The sequence below is a fragment of the Rhinopithecus bieti genome, unplaced genomic scaffold (genome assembly GCF_001698545.2).
Source record: "Rhinopithecus bieti isolate Rb0 unplaced genomic scaffold, ASM169854v2 scaffold_10685, whole genome shotgun sequence".
Taxonomy (NCBI): Eukaryota; Metazoa; Chordata; class Mammalia; order Primates; family Cercopithecidae; genus Rhinopithecus; species Rhinopithecus bieti.
The window spans coordinates 1,258,212-1,276,880 of NW_016806950.1; the positions used below are offsets into that span (position 1 = coordinate 1,258,212).

The window sequence follows — 18,669 nt, forward strand, 5'->3', positions numbered from 1 at the left end:
ACGAATAATCCTAAACAGAGCTACTATATGTCACGCTATGGAATGTTCCAAGTAGGTGGCCATGTTTTCAAAAGATGTCTTTCTTCCTTTTGCTGTTGCCATTTCATAGCTTTAGGTTTGGGTGTATGTTTCTCCTCTCTGACTGGCACTTGAATGTTTGCTGACTCCTACTCTGTGTGACCGGGGCGTACAGCTGTGGACTGATGTATGCTGTCCTATCATCTTTCATTATCAAAGCAGTCTCTTCTTTTTTGACAGTTTGAAGAAGCATCTGTAGGGAATCCAGAAGGAGCCTTTGTAAAGGTGTTACAAGCCTGGAAGAAGCACACGAGCACTGAGCTGACTACTGAGCTGGAAGCACCCTCAGACAGCAGTGGCATCAACTTGTCAGGCTTTGGGAGTGAGCAGCTAGACTCAGTGACGAGAGCTTGCCTTATTTCTCAGTGAAAAATCTATAAGATGTGGAATCAGTGTTACATTCCTTAAACTGCTTTTTTCAAAAGTACAAGATGGAGGTAGGCCCCTGAGTATTTTGAAAAACAATGCAAAGAGCCCCTCTCTTCAACCTGCCTCCAGCAACTCAACTTATGAAAATAAACTGGGAAAGCTTTATTTTCTGGAAAATGTGTTGGATGCAGAAATTCAAGAAAAACTCAATGAAGATAAAAGAGAAGAAAAAACTGCCATGCTTATACCGTCCAGCCTTCTAGGTAACAAATTTAAATGCCCAATCTTTCAAAAGAAATTAGAAACTGCCCAACCACAGGAAAACAGCCTGGCAAAGATTCCCAATGTTGACAAAAGCCTGCGGGGAGTGAAGAGAGTCCTCAAGGGCCCAAGGAGCATCCAGAAAAGGCACTTCAAAGAGGTGGGAGAGCAGAGCACCAGGAGGGAACGGGGTGCCCTGGCATTCGTGGAGAACGCTGCCAAAGAAAAACGGCTCAGGAGTCCAGCCCCAAGGGAGCTGGAACAGCCTCACGAACAGCAGGGGCCCAAGAAGTTAGTAGGAAACGCTGTCTACACCAAGCCTCCGTTCACACTGGAGCATAAGGCGGCAGTCTTCTCTTTGCTGAAACCCTTCTCCATGGGCGTGCCTTCTGCCTCTATCCCTGCAAAAGCCCAAACTGAGGTCAGAAACAGATGGAAAGACTTAACTTATGCCATTTTGGTTTTAGAAGATGCAAAGGCTAGAGTTAAAACCAATCCTACATTCCAGAAAAAAATACCGCTTTCTTGAAAGTTGCTCCCATGTGGTCCACAGAACACCCAAGGCCAAAAAGAGTCAAGAGTTCAGAAAGAAAAGTTCTCTCAAAAGACTGATGCTCACAAAGAGGCCTCCATTCTCTGCAGCAAAGAGCCTCATAAATTCCCCTTCACAAGGGGCTTTTCTGTCTTTATGAGGCCTGAGTCCTCAGGAAAATCCTTTTCCAGTAGTATTTGCTCCTTCAGAACATTTTATAGAGAACACTAATGTAAAAAACACCACAGCAAGAAATGCATTTGAAGAAAACATTTTTATGGAAAAGACTACTATGCCAGAAGGCACCATCTCTGAAAACACAACCTACAGTCATCCTCCTGAGGCAGATTCCACTGGGACTGTGTTCAACTTAGAGATGACTGTTAAACACACCAATGAAACACGATGGGAATACAACAATGTGGGCACTGGCTTGTCCTCCAAGCCCAAAATCTTCTGCTACCCATTGCCCTTGTCCCTAGGTGACCAGTTTGAAATTCAGCTAAACCAGCAGCTATGGTCCCTCATCCTCAACAATGATGTGAGAAGGCTCATTTCTCATGTTATCCAAACCTTGAAAATGGACTGCTCTGAGACCCACGTGCAATTGGCCTGTGCCAAGCTCATCTCCAGAACAGGCCTCCTGATGAAGCTTCTCAGTGAGCAGCAAGAACTGAGAACTATATTAACGAGAGTACAGAAGCACACAGTGAACAGAAAGAGCAGGACCACACAGAAACATGAGACCCAGACTTTCTCATCATTTAGCATATGCCAGGAATGTTGGGGTGATCAGACCCAACACCAGGTCATGGGGGCTACGAAGTCTGGTGGAGTCAAAGGAATGAGACAAGACAAATTAAGAGAACATAGGGTGGGTCCAGGGGGCCAACACCAGTATGGAGGCTGTGAAGGCTCTGCAAGGGCTCTGGGAGCCCACACTATTTATTGGTAATCAAACAAAGCAGCAGGTGGTGAGGACGTGTGGACGTGGGGGTAACAGGTGAGGACGTGAGGACGTAGGGGTAGAAAGGCAGCAGTGCATCAAGCATAGCTGTGATGGCTTAGCATATGCTATGCCACTTGAGATAAGGGAGACAGATTCTTCTAATTCAAGATATAATCAATTTATGATCTTGGGAGAGAAGGGAGCAAGGGGCCAGCGAGTCTGGACACATTCCAGAGGCTACAAGGGGTTTTATGCCCTGAGTCCTGGGTTCTCTCCAAGCTACAAGGGGTTTTATGCCCTGGGCTTAGATTATAGTGTGGCAGGGCAGCCTTCCACCCTTTGGCGCAGAGCTGGGTGTTTCATAGGTCACGAGGGGTTTTAGACCCTGGACCCAGTACATGTTCCAAGACTCTTTTACATTATGTCAGACGAGCAAGCCCTGCCTCAGCCCTTCCACCAACAATAACTATTCAATAGTTAGCTTTCATGCCCTTAGTTTTTTTAAAAAATTATTCTTTCCTTTTTTTTTTTTTTTTTTTTTTTTAACTTCACTAAAGAAGTTCCAGGATATAACAAACTCATCTTGGCAATATCTGTAACTGTAATACTAACTATTTTGATTATAATTCACTGTCTCATTGAGGTAAGGACTAATTAATTCAGGTTTTCAGAATGCAGTCCTGTCTTTGTGTGGATTCAGAGCCCACAAACTCAAAACCAAAGCCACTTTCCCACCTGCTAGTACTTGACACTCTTCTTCAGTCCTTTAAGGCTGAGGTATGCTTCCTTCTTCCTGTGTATTTTCAGCCCAAAGTGAGACTTTTGAGTTGGGAAGAGATACTTCTGAATTAAACTACTGATCAGTGTCACCTACTTCTAATCCCAACCACCTTTATTCTAGGCATACCATACTCGCTGCCATGCTTACTCTTCTATTGGGCACCTTTGTCCTCCTTCCTGTTGGCCTTCTGGTTCCTACCCAACTGTCCAGTCCATAGGCCTCAATAACTCAATTTTTGCCCACCCCTGTGGTAGCATTGGCTGCCGCCTTTATCTACTCAAGTAACTGCTTTATCACTAATTTATTATTCTGTGTTTTCATTTATAGGCTCTTACCTAGCCATATGGCCTGCTGCCTCTGCCAATTTAAAAATAGCATTGAGGTTGTTTGCAAGACAGTCAAGCTGCATTGCAATAGTGCATGTCTGAGAAACACCACACATTGTCATGAGTCCAAATTGCCTGGTGATAACTTGTTACATTATTTTAAGTATTTGTTTTTAAATTTTTTTATTTTTTAATTAAAAAATTTTTTTTATTTTTTATTTATTTTTTGAGACAGAGTCTCACTCTGTCACCCAGGCTGGAGTGCAGTGGCCGGATCTCAGCTCACTGCAAGCTCCGCCTCCCGGGTTTACACCATTCCCCTGCCTCAGCCTCCTGAGTAGCTGGGACTACAGGCGCCCACCACCTTTCCTGGCTAGTTTTTTGTATTTTTTAGTATTCACCGTGTTAGCCAGGATGGTCTCCATCTCCTGACCTCGTGATCCGCCCATCTCGGCCTCCCAAGGTGCTGGGATTACAGGCTTGAACTACCGCGCCCGGCCAAACTTTTTTTATTTTTAATTGATGATAAAATTTTCAGCTAATGATATAATTGCTTTATTTTTATTTACTTATTCAGAGTTAAACTCCCTAAATTTCTGAACTCCTTCCTTGCTGAGAGTCAGGTTCTGTTATTATTACAAAATTTAATAATAGAACTGTTCCATATACATAAAGGACCAAGAGAAAGGAATGGGAAGCCTAGGGAATGACATTAACATCCACATCCTGTGTACTGTGCTCTCTACTTGGTGCTTTGCCCCCAGTGATAATTTATTCATATAAATTAGCAATGTAGTTTGTAAGCTGGTTTTATATGCATGCGGTCTCAAGTACTCTCTGCCTTACAGGACAGATGTAGATCCAGTTTCGGTTTTTTTGTTTTTACAACTTTATGAGCATACAAGTGATGCTGTTTTATTTGAAGCCTGAGAGCTTCTGGTTCCATAACCAGAAATTGCTACCTGCTTCTTCTAATGGAATGGAGGGCTTTTCCATTCTTAGACCGTCCAACTCTGAACTTGCTCTGAATCTCAAACCTTTCTATTCACAGAACAAACACTCAAGTGCTTTCAAAAGTTTTTCTGTAGATTAAGTTCATAAGCACCAACTTCATGACTTCTAAAATGTGACTTCTTTCATTTCCAGATAGCTTGAATACAGGTATCTACCAGTGATGTTGGGTGGATAATAATACTAATACTTGGCTACTTACATAAAGACAGTGTTGCCTATTTTTCAAAACTTTTTTTTTTTTTACCAATTATATTATTCCCTTCTCCCCAAGAGATGGACAGAAAAGCATTGTTAATCTCCTTTTACAGATGAGGAAAAACAAGATCAGAGGTGCTAATAGTGCTACAGCCTAGTGCCAGGTCTTCTGTCCCCAATTCTGGGTTTTCCCCAAGCCCATGTTTCTCCTTTCTCACAATCTTTACTTCTTCCTCTGACCCTCCCCACCACAAAATACTTTTAATTCTGGAAAAGAAACCCAGCTGCACACCGTTACACTTGACCTTATTGCAGTCAGAAGCTTTGGATGCTTCCCCATCCAAAATATTAGCGACGAAATGAAGCAAAGTAGGCATCTGACAAAAGTTGATTTTTCCCTTTCGCATTTGAGGACCTCAAGTAATGTTTTTCCAGAAACTGCTATTATGCCATAGATTCACTGTACCTTCAACAACATGGACATACAATCTGGCAAATTAAAAATCTCTTAACCTACACCCCAGATCCCTGCCTGTTTTTAAGAAAAGAATCTAGGGTGGACACAGTGTTTTTTTCTGTGTTGAGTCTTCTGTGATGGGGCTGGGATGTGTGGGAGCAGAGAACTGTGCAGGTGGGTGGAATGCAGGCCGGATGAGGATCTATCAGCAACGGGAGGGGGCCTCCACTTTAGCATCCCTGCCCCTGCTCCTCTCAGAGGGTTGCCTTTCATTGCATTCAGCTGTGATGGTAGCAAGAACATGGGCACACTGAGGACGAGGAGAGAGGGAGCCTTGTGCTCTCTCTGTATCTGAGGGAGGGCAGCACAGGGAACAGAGCACTCTGCAGAGAGGCCAGCTCATCAGGGAAGCACTTGTGTTCCACCTTGGGCTTTGACGAATAATCCTAAACAGAGCTACTATATGTCACTGAGGATCCATGTGGTGTTAGATAATCCGTAGGGCAGAGTTTTTTTTGTGAGATCACAGAGTATATAGCGTTTTCAAAAGATGTCTTTCTTCCTTTTGTTGTTGCCATTTCATAGCTTTAGGTTTGGGTGTATGTTTCTCCTCTCTGACTGGCACTTGAATGTTTGCTGACTCCTACTCTGTGTGACCGGGGCGTACAGCTGTGGACTGATGCATGCCGTCCTATCATCTTTCATTATCAAAGCAGTCTCTTCTTTTTTGACAATTGAAGAAGCATCTGTAGAGAATCCAGAAGGAGCCTTCGTAAAGGTGTTACAAGCCTGGAAGAAGCACAGGAGCACTGAGCTAACTACTGAGCTGGAGGCACCTTCAGACAGCAGTGGCATCAACTTGTAAGGCTTTGGGAGTGAGCAGCTAGACTCAGTGACGAGAGCTTGCCTTATTTCTCAGTGAAAAATCTATAAGATGTGGAATCAGTGTTACATTCCTTAAACTGCTTTTTTCAAAAGTACAAGATGGAGGTAGGCCCCTGGGTATTTAGAAAAAAAAAAATACAAAGAGCCCCTCTCTTCAACCTGCCTCCAGCAACTCAACTTATGAAAATAAATTGAAAAGCTTTATTTTCTGGAAAATGTGTTAGATGCAGAAATTCAAGAAAAAATCAATGAGGTTAAAAGGGAAGAAGAAACTGCCATGCTTATACAGTCCAGCCTTCTAAGTAACAAATTTAAATGCCCAATCTTTCAAAAGAAACTAGAAACTGTCCAACCACAGGAAAACAGCCTGGCAAAGATTCAAAGTGTCGGCAAAAGCCTGCGGAAAATCAACAGTCCTCATGGGCCCAAGCAGCATCCAGAAGAGGCACTTTGAAGAGGTGGGAGAGTGGAGCATCAGGAGAGAACAGGGCACCTGGGCATTTGTGAAGAATGCTGCCAAAGAAAAGTCTCGGGAGTCCAGCCCCAAGGGAGCTGGAACAGCCTCACATGGTGCAGGGCCCAAGAAGTTAACCAAGAACCACTTCATCTCCCACCCCCCATCAAATGATGCCAAGGAGACTAACTCTTAAGGGGGCTGATGTAAAATGCTTCCGCCCAGCACAGGTGTGCAGTTTGTTCACCGCGCAAGAGCACTTGGCCGAGGGGGTGAGTGGCACTGAAAATCCTGCCCATGCTCCATGCTGAGCTCTGGAGACATTGTGGGGCCCTTCCGGACAGACATGGAGGGCTTCTGAAAGTCCCGCATGCATGGACTTATTTTCAAGACCCCAGGTATGTGGTCTGCAGTGGTTCTTCTCACTGTGATTATGGACGAAGGTACTCATTTAGTCCTAATAAGACCAGAGAAGCACATTGTGAGCGGCGTGGGAAATGGCAGCATCGCTCACTGTCTTGTGCGTATGTCTCCCCAGAGGCATTTTCAGATTTCTGCCATGTAGGAGATGCTCATGGTGAACTGAAACTCAGGTACATTGGAGGATTCATTGCTGTGGCCAGAGAAAGCAGAGGACACGCAAAATGCATATTTCCCTTTCTGTCTTCCAGGATGGCTTTTTCTAGTTAAGACAGCCACTCTGGCTTAGGGATATGTTCAGACTCCACAGTACTACATGCGTGAAAAACATGGCACAGAAACGTCACGGCAAGGAGTCTTCCAACGAGAATGACATCTTTCACAAGGATGTGGAGTAAACCACAGAACCTTTGCGGTTCCCATCTAAAAGCAGGAGGGGGTGAAAAGGTGAATTGCTCCTTTCAAGAATCAACAACCTTGGCATTTTAATTTCTATCCCAGGGGCAGCAAAGTCCCAACAGAGAAGACTCAAACCAGAAAGTCGTCTGGCTGCTGAGCGGGAGGAGTGTGAGGTCCCCTGGGAGGACCTTAGGCTTCAGGCCTCTGCAAACTTGGGAAACCGGTGCTGAGGTCCTTCCAGCTCCACAGTCCCCAGGCTGGTGACTGATGGGGGAATATGGAGGACAGCCGACCACCAGAGCCTGCATGTCTGCTGCTAGCAGGGAGGAAAGGATGACTTCTACCTCCTTTCCATATTCCAAATTTCACATGACTGCATTTTTTTTGGCAGCACCCTGCTGGCAAGGGGAGCCTTGATGTGTGGTTCCTGGGCTTTCAGCATCTGCGCAGAAAGGGGTGAAATGAGTGTCATGAGCAGCCACCACTCTGCAGCACAACTCCACATCCAGGCATGGTGGGAAGCCCCACTTACACTTGGAGATGTCCTGGCGCCCTACCCACTTTTTGGTAGGCACTTGGGTGTCCAAGGCTTTGCAGAAGAAGCAGGCAGGGAGTCTATGGTGGAGTAACATGGTGGAAAGGCCTGGAGAGGTGTCATTCTAGCTGGGCAGCGGGTGACATGCAGTCATCCCCTCAGTGAATGCTGGGCCGGCTGCTGTGCTCTGTGTCTCCCTGCAGGCCTGCGGATCCACCAGGGGGCTCTGTTCCTTCTGGGCTAAGGCTGAAGAAGCCGCGGCCGCACCAGAGAAGGGCATCTGGATGAAGGTGGAAGCCCACTTGGGCCCGCACAACTGCCTAAGACATCTTCAGGTGAGGGCTCGGAACTGGCAGGCTTTCATTTCTGCTTCATTCCATGGCCAAAGCAAGCTACGTGGGCAAGTCTGAAGCCAGGGGTGGGAAAGTACCCTCCACCCACAACGAAACCATGGCAAGCAGTAGGTGCAAAGAGGGCTGAGGAATTGGGGCCAGTAGTTCTATCTATCCCAGTGAGTGAGGAGCCCTGCTTTGGGGGTTGCACAGCTTGGGTCTGTTCTTGCAGTGGTGTCTGTCACTATGAACACACCACCATGGATTGCCATCAGGTCAGGGACCCTGACAAGGCAAGAATCATGTCCTCCTCTGCACACAACCCCACTCCCTTCCCCACCATGCCTAACACCAAGCCCGGCCCTCAGGGATGACTCAGGAATATTACTGAGAGCATTTTAGGCCATTCCTTCATTATCCCCATGTGACTTGTTGATAAAGATAAGTTCCTCTTCAAAGTTCACCTTTTTGAATAAAAGGGATTTTTTAAAATATTTCTTTTAAATCTCCACAGCTTTTCATATCTCACACGAACAGATCTTTTATTCTACTAATAATTATTTGTTAAGCCCAAGTAGTTGTTAAATGGAGTAAAATAATCAGTATATCTTGTGTTCTTATATTGTAATCAAGACCTGCCTCATTTGTTCCCTAAGTCTGTCCAGACATGCCTTAACATGCCCAGGCATGTCCCAGCTTGCAGTCTATGCCCCTTCCTTATTTGGAAATGTTATTGCCTCCCTAGTTTCCTGTAAAAAATCCCCTCCCTTCCTTTGTTCCCCATTGTACCTTTACCTATTTAGGAAAATTTCAAGGTTTTAGCCAGTCGGGATCAGTTTAGATTGTGAGGTCCAGCTCCAACCAATGGAGGTAGGACACAGCAGTAGAAGCCCAATGTGTCAGGGATAAAAACTCCTGCCTTTCTTTGTTCAGTGTGCTCTCGTGGCAGTCCACCTTCCAAGAAGCACCCTTTCTGCAGAAAGTAAATTTGCCTTGCTGAGAAAATTATTTGTCTAAGTGCTGGTTCTTCTTTGTGGCACCGAAGAACAAGCATTTGTTTGTAACACTTGTTATGAAATATAGATTGGACTGGGTGCCGTGGCTCACACCTGTAATCCCAGCACTTTGGAGTCCAAGGCAGGTGTATCACCTGAGGATAGGAGTTCAAGACCAGTCTGGGCAACATGGTGAAACCCCATCTCTACTAAAAATACAAAAATTAGCTAGGCATGGTGGTATGTGCCTGTAATCCAGCTGCTCGGGAGGCTGAGGCAGGAGAATTGCTTGAGCCCAAGAGGTGGATGTTGCAGTGAGCTGAGATTGTGCCATTGCACTCCAGCCTAGGCGACAGAGTGAGACTCTGTCTCAAAAAAAAAAAAAAAAAAAAAAAAAAAAAAAAAGGAAAGGAAAAGAAAAGAAAACATAGACTTATTTCCTAAAGTTCAGCACATAGTGCTAAGTATTTCCCCTGTAAGCTGTAAACAGACGCTGCTGTTTGAAACTGGGATCTGTCCCCAGATCTGTCAGACCACCAAATCCCATGTCTACTGCCACTCTCCAGAAGAAAGGGTTCATGCAGAGCCAAACACCAAGGCAGGTTAGTGAAATTTCTCTAAAGGTCATTTAAAGCTGGAAAGAGGCTCACCACCTGAAATGCTCTAAGAGGAAGGCTGTCCAGGGATCCAGATGGACTTAAGGACAATTTTTTTTTTGACACAGTCTCATTCTGTCTTCCAGGCTGGAGTTCTGTGGTGCAAACTTGGCTCACTGCAAGCCTCAAGCTCCTGGGCTCAGGTTATCCTCCCACCTCGGCCTCCCAAGTAGCTGGTACTACAATCATGTGCCAGCATGCCCAATTAATTTTTTTAAAATTTTTTGTAGAGATGGGGTCTCCCTGTGTTGCTCAGTCTAGTCTTAAACTCCTGGACTCAAGCAATCCTCCTGCCTCTGCCCCTCAAAGTACTAGGATTACAGGCATGAGCCAAAGCACCTGTCCTCTTAAGGACAATTTTAAGAACAGTGAGGCTCACTGTCAGAGCCCCTGCTGCTCTACAAAGCCCCTTGGCCCCTCTCACCAGGACAAAAGCAAGATCAGCCCCAGATGTTTTGCCTTAATGGCCATCTTTCTCAGGAGACTCTGCTCTTTAAAGGAGAACCAGTTAGAACTATGATTAACCCTAAAGAATGCCACCAGCACTACTGAATGCCAGGCATGGGCCACATGGGTGGTGAGTATATTTTAGAGCAGTGATTAGTGGTAAATTATTTCCCTCAGCCCCTAAAGTTGACTATTCAGTGTTAAACTATCTCAGACTCAGGACAACAAAAGTGGAGGCATGAGGAACCTAGGGTTGTTTTGAAGTGTCTTGGTTACAGTATATGTAGAAGATTTTAAAGCTTGTTGTAAAAACATGATGACCCATGGCTCTCCAGGCTGGGTGAGGGATTGCCTTTGTAAATTACAAGAGGATATTATGCAGCAGTTTTTAAAAATGAGGCAGAGTAGGCCAGGGGCAGTGGCTCATTCCTGTAATCCCAGCACTTTGGGAGGCCAAGGCAGGCGGATCACCTGAGGTTGGGAGTTCAAGACCAGCCTGACAAACATGGAGAAACCCTGTCTCTACCAAAAATACAAGAGCAAAACTCCGTCGCCAAAAAAAAAAAAAAAAAAAAAAAAAAAAGTGGTGGGGGTAAGACTGGGGCAGTCTGTCTCCAAAATACATAGGCGCTATTAAGAGAATACAGCAAGATGTAGTAGGGCATGTATCGTATACTACTATGTACCTTGCATTAGCTGTACAGAACTGTGTGGTCTGATACAGTAGCCGCTAGCCACATATGGTTACTTACTTGTAAATTTAGGCCAGGCACGGTGGCTCATGCCTGTAATCCCAGCACTTTGGGAGGCCAAGGTGGGAGGATAACTTGAGGCCACAGCCTGGGCAACATAGTGAAACCATTTTTCTACAAAAAAATTTAAAAATGTAGAAATTGGCTAGGCACAGTGGCTTGTGCTTGTAATCCCAGTATTTTGGGAGGCCGAGGCAGGCGGATCACCTGAGGTCAGGAGTTTGAGACCAGCCTGCCAACATATAGTGAAACCCCGTCTCTACTAAAAAAATACAAAAATTAGCCAGGCATGGTGGTGCACACCTGTAGTCTCAGCTACTTGGGAAGCTGAGGCCGAATCGCCTGAACTCAGGAGGCAGAGGTAGCAGTGAACTGAGATAGTGCCACTGCACTCCAGCCTGGGCGACAGAGCAAGAAAAAAAAAAAGTAGCCAAACATGATGGTATGCATCTGTAGTCCCAGCAACTCAGGAAGCTGAGGTGGGAGGTCTTGAGCCCAGGAGGTCAAGGTGGCAGTGAGCTATGATCACACTATTGCACTCCAGCCTGGGCAACAGAGTAAGGCCCTGTCTCAAAAAATGAATTGAAATTTAAATTAACACAAATTAAATACATTTTAAAAGTCAGCTCCAGCTGGATGTGGTAGCTCACACCTATAATCCCAACCCTTTGGGAGGCCAAGGTAGGAGGATCGCTTGAGGCCAGAAGTTTGAGACCAGTCTTGCCTACATGGCAAAACCCTGTCTCTACTAAAAATACAAAAAATTAGCCGGGCATGGTGGTGTGCGCCTGTAATCCCAGCTACTTGGGAGGCTGAGGCAGGAGAATCGCTTGAACCCAGGAGGCAGAGGTTTCAGTGAGGTGAGATGTGCCATTACACTCCAGCCTGGGCAACAAGAGCAAAAGTCTGTCTAAAAAATAAAAATAATTCTAAAGGAATATTTGTCAGAGAATCAGGATAGAACATACTTTAACAGCCTGTTAGTTTAACTTATAATTTGCAACTATTGAGACAGATGACCTGTGGCATCCATCTGTCCTCTTGCCCTGAGCTGCACATCCAGACTTGACTCATAGGCCCCAGCTTGGGTTTTCCAGTTCTTTGAATAGGTAGGAGTCTACCAGGGCTCATGTTTTTCCCAGCTGCGGGGCTGGGTTGGAGGGTCCCTCTGGTTCCCCTTTGAATGCTGCAGAAACCAAATTTCTAGCATGTGGTCCTGGACTATGGAAACCTCTCCCCCTGCCTGGGACTCTCACTCTCCAGATGAGTTCATTCAGATCATCTGAGGCCCCTGTAGATTTTTGGCCACAAATGGTTCCTCATAAAGTAGTGCCCCCAGGATGTTCAGCCTCACCCCTGCCCCTGCAGGCTTCCTATCCCCGGGTGCCATGTGCTGCTGCTCTGCTAGGAAGAGAAGTCTGGAGGGGCATGGGGCAGCACTCCCACTTAGAAGCCCCTTGGGCTTTCTGTCAGATCCTGTCGCCCTGTTCCAGAGGGAAGAGTGGGCTGTCAGTAACAAAATTTTTTCTCTCTTGCCCCTTTTTTGCTATAGTTGGTAGAAATTCATCCCAGACTTCCTTGGTAACTAATGATGTTGGGATGTTGTGGCCTTCACTGGGAGGAGACAGGTTGTCAGGTCACCGTTTCACAGATAGTTGACCCGATGCCAACCATAACAGGCAGGTCTCCTTTGGCTGCAACTGACAGAAGCCCAATTCAAACTTGTTCTGTGAGTGGAAACATTTACTGAACCTCAGAACTGAAGGAAGGGGAAGGGTGTGTTTGGGTCCCAGCAAGGGTTAACCGTGGGACTGGAATCCCATCCAGACTCCACTCCCTCTCTTAGCGTCTCAAATGGGCTGTGTCCTCTGGCCCAGTACCCACAGGCTTCTTGTGAGAAGCTGAGCAGCTTTACTTGCTTCTACTTCCATAAGTAGTGACTGGCACAAGCATTCCTATGCCTATGTGGAGGTGGTAGGGGACAGGGCCCTGGGACTTGCAGCCCCCACTAAAGCCCCATGAGGGAAGGAGTTCTCCCAAAGGTGGTGCTGTTCCCAGACAGGAAGGGAACAGTCAGTGCTCTCCACCCTGTCCCGCCCAGCATTGTCCTTACAGATGTCACCTGTCCTTCCAGGCCCAGCTGCTATTTCTGCCTGACACTTGGCCAATCTGCATGGTTAAAACCAGCGTATTTCCAGGAGATGGATGATGTTACAGAACTGGGGTTCCAGAAGGCTAGGGTGGCCCGGCACTCCCGCCGCCTTTAGAACATGGAGAGCTATTAGTTAGACAGGGCTGAAGTGTAGGTGGCGAGGAAGAAGAGGCTACTACTGCGGACAGCCTTGTTCTATGAGTCCTCCCAGAAATCCCTGGGCCAGCTGGAACCCGGGGTCAGAGAGGGATGGGATAGAGGTAGGCTGTGAAAGGGGGTGGGAACACACCTTCTGGAACCACTGTTTTCCTTGAGGGGACCTCAAGAGGGGGCTTAATGGGCAAGGATGGAGGTTCCTGCTTACCGAGGCTCAGTGACACCGATCTCTGAGGGACCCTCCTGAGTCAATGTAGGGTAGTCAGTTGTTTGCCTGAAATTCTAATTTAACAGGGGATCTTGTAAATTTTATTGGCTAAATCTGTCAGCTCTGGGGGTAGGAGGATGAGAAAAGCAAAAGAATGGCCCCAAGCTCAGGCCACTGTGGAGTGAGACAGAACAAGAGACCAGAGAGGAAACAAGTCCACCAGGGTAGCCATCTTGTCCGAGCGGAAGCCGCCTGACACCTGAAGGCGGGCCTCTGCCTCCTCAGCAGCATACACCTAGTTTAGGGGAAGGACATACCTCCCCTCAGTGACAGAAATAGCCCCAGATTTTCAGTCTTCACAATCTACACATCTGACAAAGGACTAATATCCAGAATCTACAATGAACTCAAAGCAGTAAGAAAAAAAAAAATCCTATCAAAAGTGGGCTAAGGACATGAATAGACAATTCTCAAAAGAAGACAGACAAATGGTCAACAAACATATGAAAAAATGCTCAACAGCACTAATGATCAGCAAAATGCAAATCAAAACCACAGTGTGATACCACCTTGCTCCTATAAGAATTGCCATAATTTTTTTTAAAAATTGAAAAACAGATGTTGGCGTGGTGCAGTGATCAGGGAACATTTCTACACTGCTGATAGGAATGTAAACTAGTACAGCCGCTAAGGAAAACAGTGTGGAGATTCCTTAAAGAACTAAAAGTAGAACTACCATTTGATCCAGCAATCCCACTACTGGGTATCCACTCAGAGGAAAAGAAGTCATTATTTGAAAAAGATACTTGAACATACATGTTTATAGCAGCACAATTCACAATTGCAAAATCATGGAACCAACCCAAATGCCCATCAATCAATGAGTGGATAAAGAAACTGGTGTATATATATATATATGATGGAATATGATGGAATACTACACAGCCTTAAAAAGGAATGAATTAACAGCATTTGCAGTGACCTGGATGAGATTGGAGATTATTGTTCTACGTGAAGGCCAGTGGAGGAAAGGCCAGAGGGCTAGCAGTGAAGGGGATTCTGGGCATTGCTCTACATGGGAGACTCAACAAGAACCATGTCATGTGTGTGGAGAAGTTACTGAGTGTGAGGCAAGAACCATGTCTTTTTTCTTCACAGGGTAGAAAGGAGGTTGCACTATTCATACCGGCCACTCTCCTACTAGCTGACAGGATGCTGCCTAGGATGAAACAGGGTGCGTGTGCACAATGGAGTCAGTCCAAGACTCCTGTTCTCACTCAGGAGTTCTTCTTCCTACTGCCTCCACTTCATGTTATTTTCTTCCCTTCCCATTTACAAGCAAAACTGACCAGAGCCCCAGAAATAAATGGTTTTCTTGGCTTCCTCCTTGCTCCCATCTGGACCCAGTCCCCTGGTTCCTGTCGGTCATTTGCAAACCAAGAGGACCACAATAAACAAATCTCTATATGTTTTGAAATATTAAAGCATTCACTCTGCAAAGAATGTGTCAATTTATTCATTATTAATTCTACATATATTCGAGTACATAAGACAGTAGGAGTGTACTACGTACGAGAAGGAAGATAGAACTATTTTTCTTGAGGTGTTCATAATCTAGGTGGAGAAGCAGAGATATCCACAAACATTATAAGAGATTATTAAATGTATAATAAAATCCATAATTATTGCTTTGAAACAGTATCGGCGTCCAAAAATTCCTCCGAATAATAATTTTTGAAGTAAAACAGAAAGCTCAAAAGTAGGCAATGGGTGGGGCTAAGGGTCTGGTATTGGGGTGGAGAAAGTAGTGATGGGATGGAGAAATAGTGGCAGATGCCAATGATTTGGGGGTAATTTGGGAGAATAGGCTAGGATCTAGATGATTTAAAAAAGACTTCTCTGAACAGGATCTGGTTTGCTTGAGGGGTGCTGATGTGGAGTAGAGCACGTTTAAAGAAAAGGCAAAGGCAGAAAAGCGACAGTTGAAGGAACGTCCAGCATAGAGCCACCATCAGTAATGTCTGACCAAACTGCGGTTTTATCTTGGACCACTCATTTCTCTACCTCTGAGTCTTAACTGCTTCTACTATAAAAGGAGAGATTTGACTATTCAGTGGTTCCTAGACTTTTGTTTTTCACAGGTCATAAAATGTAAAAAAAAAATTAAACCTGAGATTTTTAATTTTTAATTATGATATCCAAGTAATAGCATTGAAGCAACTATCCTCTATTAGCATCTTTTCATAAAGGGAGGTCATACTTGTAGAAGAATGGAGTGGAATCTATTTTATGAAAATGTTAAAAACCTGATTATATTTTCCACATTGTCCTCATTTTGTAGGGTAGGGGTGGAAACTTTATCACAGCATGGGTCTGAAGACTATTATTTAGAAACCACAAGAGACTTGTCCTGCTGGGTCTCGTCTGGCTCTGACATTCTTTTTTTTTTTTTTTTTTTATTTTATTATACTTTAAGTTCTAGGGTACATGTGCACAACGTGCAGGTTTGTTACATATGTATACATGTGCCATGTTGGTGTGCTGCACCCATCAACTCGTCAGCACCCATCAACTCATCATTTACATCAGGTATAACTCCCAATGCCATCCCTCCCCCCTCTCCCTAGGCTCTGACGTTCTAGGATTAAAGAGCAGTAGGACCCACTTTCCCTTTTGTGTTACTGAAACTGCCTTTACAAAAATTATGACAATTCTGACCTAACTGGCTCCATCTTGCTTCTAACCTCCAAGCTGCCCTTGCTCATTCCTGGGCACAGGCCAAGCTAACTACGGGAGGAATTTAGTTTACTGTTTAACTTTGAAACAAAGATGACAGTCCCTTCCTAAAACAAATCACCTCCTTGCTTGGGAATCAGACCTCCTTTGTAAGACTTTATAGTCATGTAAGACTAACAAATTAGCCACAAGATTAGATAGTATAGCTCAGGAATTATGTAGCCAGAGGCCACAAGATTTCTAACCTAACCAGTTTCTCCTATAGATAACATTGTTGTAGGCTGGGCACAGTGGCTGATGCCTGTAATCCCAGCACTTTGGGAGGTGGGTGAATCACTTAAGGTCAGGAGTTCAAGACCAGCCTGGCCAACATGGTGAAACCCTGTCTCTACTAAAAATAGAAAAATTAGCTGGGTGTGATGGTAGGCACCTGTTACTTGTAATCCCAGCACTTTGGGAGGTGGGTGGATCACTTAAGGTCAGGAGTTCAAGACCAGCCTGGCCAACGTGGTAAAACCCTGTCTCTATTAAAAATAGAAAAATTAGCTGGGTGTGATGGCAGGCACCTGTTACCTCCCCCTACTCAGGAGGCTGAGCGGGGAGAATCGCTTGAACCCAGGAGGCAGAGGTTGCAGTGAGCCAAGATTGCACCACTGCGCTCTAGCCTGGGCAACAGAGTGAGACTCTCTCTCAAAAAAAAAAAAAAAAAAAAAAGATAGCATTGTTGCAGTCTCAGCAACGCACCAAGATTTAACAGTTGCTCCTTGTCTGAGATAACATGCCCGGCAGTTCTTTGTCCTACCTCCAAGACAATTAAGAGGAGCAGACACAAAGTTGAGATTAGAGTGAAAGTTTAATAAGCGAAAGAAGAAAACTCTCTGCCAGCAGAGAGGGGGCCCCGAACGGGTGCCCCTGTGAGGCTGGTGTCCAGGGTTTTTACAGATTGGGAAGGGGAAGGAATGTGCTTAGTTGCCCCAGGACCAATCAGGAGCTGAAATGATGATTCCTAGATGCTGCTTAGCTTGACCCAGGACTTATCAGGAGCTGAAGTGAAAGCCTGGCCCCAGACCTAGCAAGGGCTGAAGTGATACTTCATAGAAGCCAAACTTACAGCCCAAAAAGGAAAGTAGAGTGTCCACTGGAACCCATGGGAGCCCACTGTACCCACACTCACAAAAGAAGAAACTTTGTCCTGGGAGCCCGCTGACTATACAAAGGACAAAGACATTTCTATGCCAGCCCTTGTTCCTTTATGTGAGTGAGATGGAGGTTTGTTGAAGTTTTTATCCAAATGGGCCTGAGGTTTTGCTATCTGTGCAGCCGTGGGCATGTCTCCAGGTACAACATGCTGTGCTTGTTCCCTTATTGGTGCCTGCAGCTCGAATGTTTTCCTAGGCTGCTTTTTTATGTTATGTGGGGATGAGGCACTGACCTGTGGGCCAGGGGCTCTCTGGGGACCCTTCCCTTGCTATCTACCTAAGGCGAGCTGACTAACTGCTTTCAACATTACTATTGTAAAACCGAAGATTGGCATTCTAGGTATTTTTCAGACCCTGTATTCTGATGGACAAGCTGGCACCACTCAGATCGGCAAACTGGCTCCTCTGGTCTTGTGGCCCCCAACCAGGAATTCACCCAGCACAAGAACACAAGCTCTGACACCCTATGATTTCATCCTTGACTCAACCAATCAGCATTCCCCACTCCCTAGCCCCCTGCCTGCCAAACTATCCTTAAAAACCCTAGCTTCCAAATTTTCAGGGAGGCTGATTTGAATAATAATAAAACTCCAGTCTTCCATTTCACTGGTTCTGTACTTATTAAACTCTTTGTCTATTTCAATAATGCTGTCTCAGTAAGTCGGCTTTTCTGGGGAGTGGGTACGATGAACCCACCAGGTGACTACACTGCTCCACTAGATAGCTGATTACGACACCTACCCCTCTCAGACACCATCAGCCCCAAGTTGGACCTATTCTTTGATTTTTACTTTTTTCCAAAATTGATCTCTACTTCTCACTCAGACCTCCGATCTCCCACATCATCTGACCCCCACAAATACACGTACACAATTCACTAGAATCATGTAGGACAACCAGGAAATTCTTTTTAAGGATTTGATGCTAGACTGTTAATAGCTTAGTGAGTCATACTTTTATTTGAATATGTTAAACTCCAAAAAAAAAGAAAAAAAATTCTTAAGTCAAAAGATTGCATCTTTCATGGTTATTTCCCACAAGCTCAGTAGGTAGGGCTAATGAGGTACTAATACTTAGTACCTTAATCTCCATCAGGAGTGAAGATGAAACTGGCTGCTATAAACGTGTCCCTACCCTTTCATGCTGTCAGCCCATTTTGGGACTCTACCCTAAACATGCACTTGAATGGAAGCTCTAAACTCAGGGTCGTGGCGGTGTGGCTGGAGGAGGGGAACAGGCTCAGAAGCCGGCCCCAGGTAGGAGGGGCGAGGGAGCGATCCGGGCGCCGCCCCGCCCCTCGCATGCGCCTCTTTTAAAAAAAAAAAAAAAAAAAAAAAAAAAAAAAAAAAAAAAAAAAAAAAAAAAAAAAAAAAGCAGCCGC

The 18,669-nt window shown here is 45.3% G+C and overlaps 2 long non-coding RNA genes and 1 pseudogene across 3 annotated transcripts in view; all 3 read left to right on the top strand.

Moving 5' to 3' along the window:
- LOC108533969 (uncharacterized) overlaps positions 1 to 350 on the top strand; it is a 15,237-nt gene extending 14,887 nt beyond the window's left edge. For both annotated transcript variants that reach the window (XR_001886858.1, XR_001886859.1), the window contains exon 3: positions 259 to 350. This is a non-coding gene — a long non-coding RNA (uncharacterized LOC108533969). The remainder of the gene's footprint in view (positions 1 to 258) is intronic.
- Positions 351 to 389: 39 nt separating this feature from the next.
- On the top strand, positions 390 to 2,735 carry LOC108533965 (leucine-rich repeat-containing protein 37A3-like; annotated as a pseudogene).
- A 3,087-nt stretch (positions 2,736 to 5,822) lies between these two features.
- On the top strand, positions 5,823 to 14,853 carry LOC108533971 (uncharacterized). Its single transcript, XR_001886861.1, has 2 exons — positions 5,823 to 7,990; positions 14,512 to 14,853. It is a non-coding gene; the product is annotated as an uncharacterized LOC108533971 (long non-coding RNA).
- Positions 14,854 to 18,669: the final 3,816 nt, after the last annotated feature.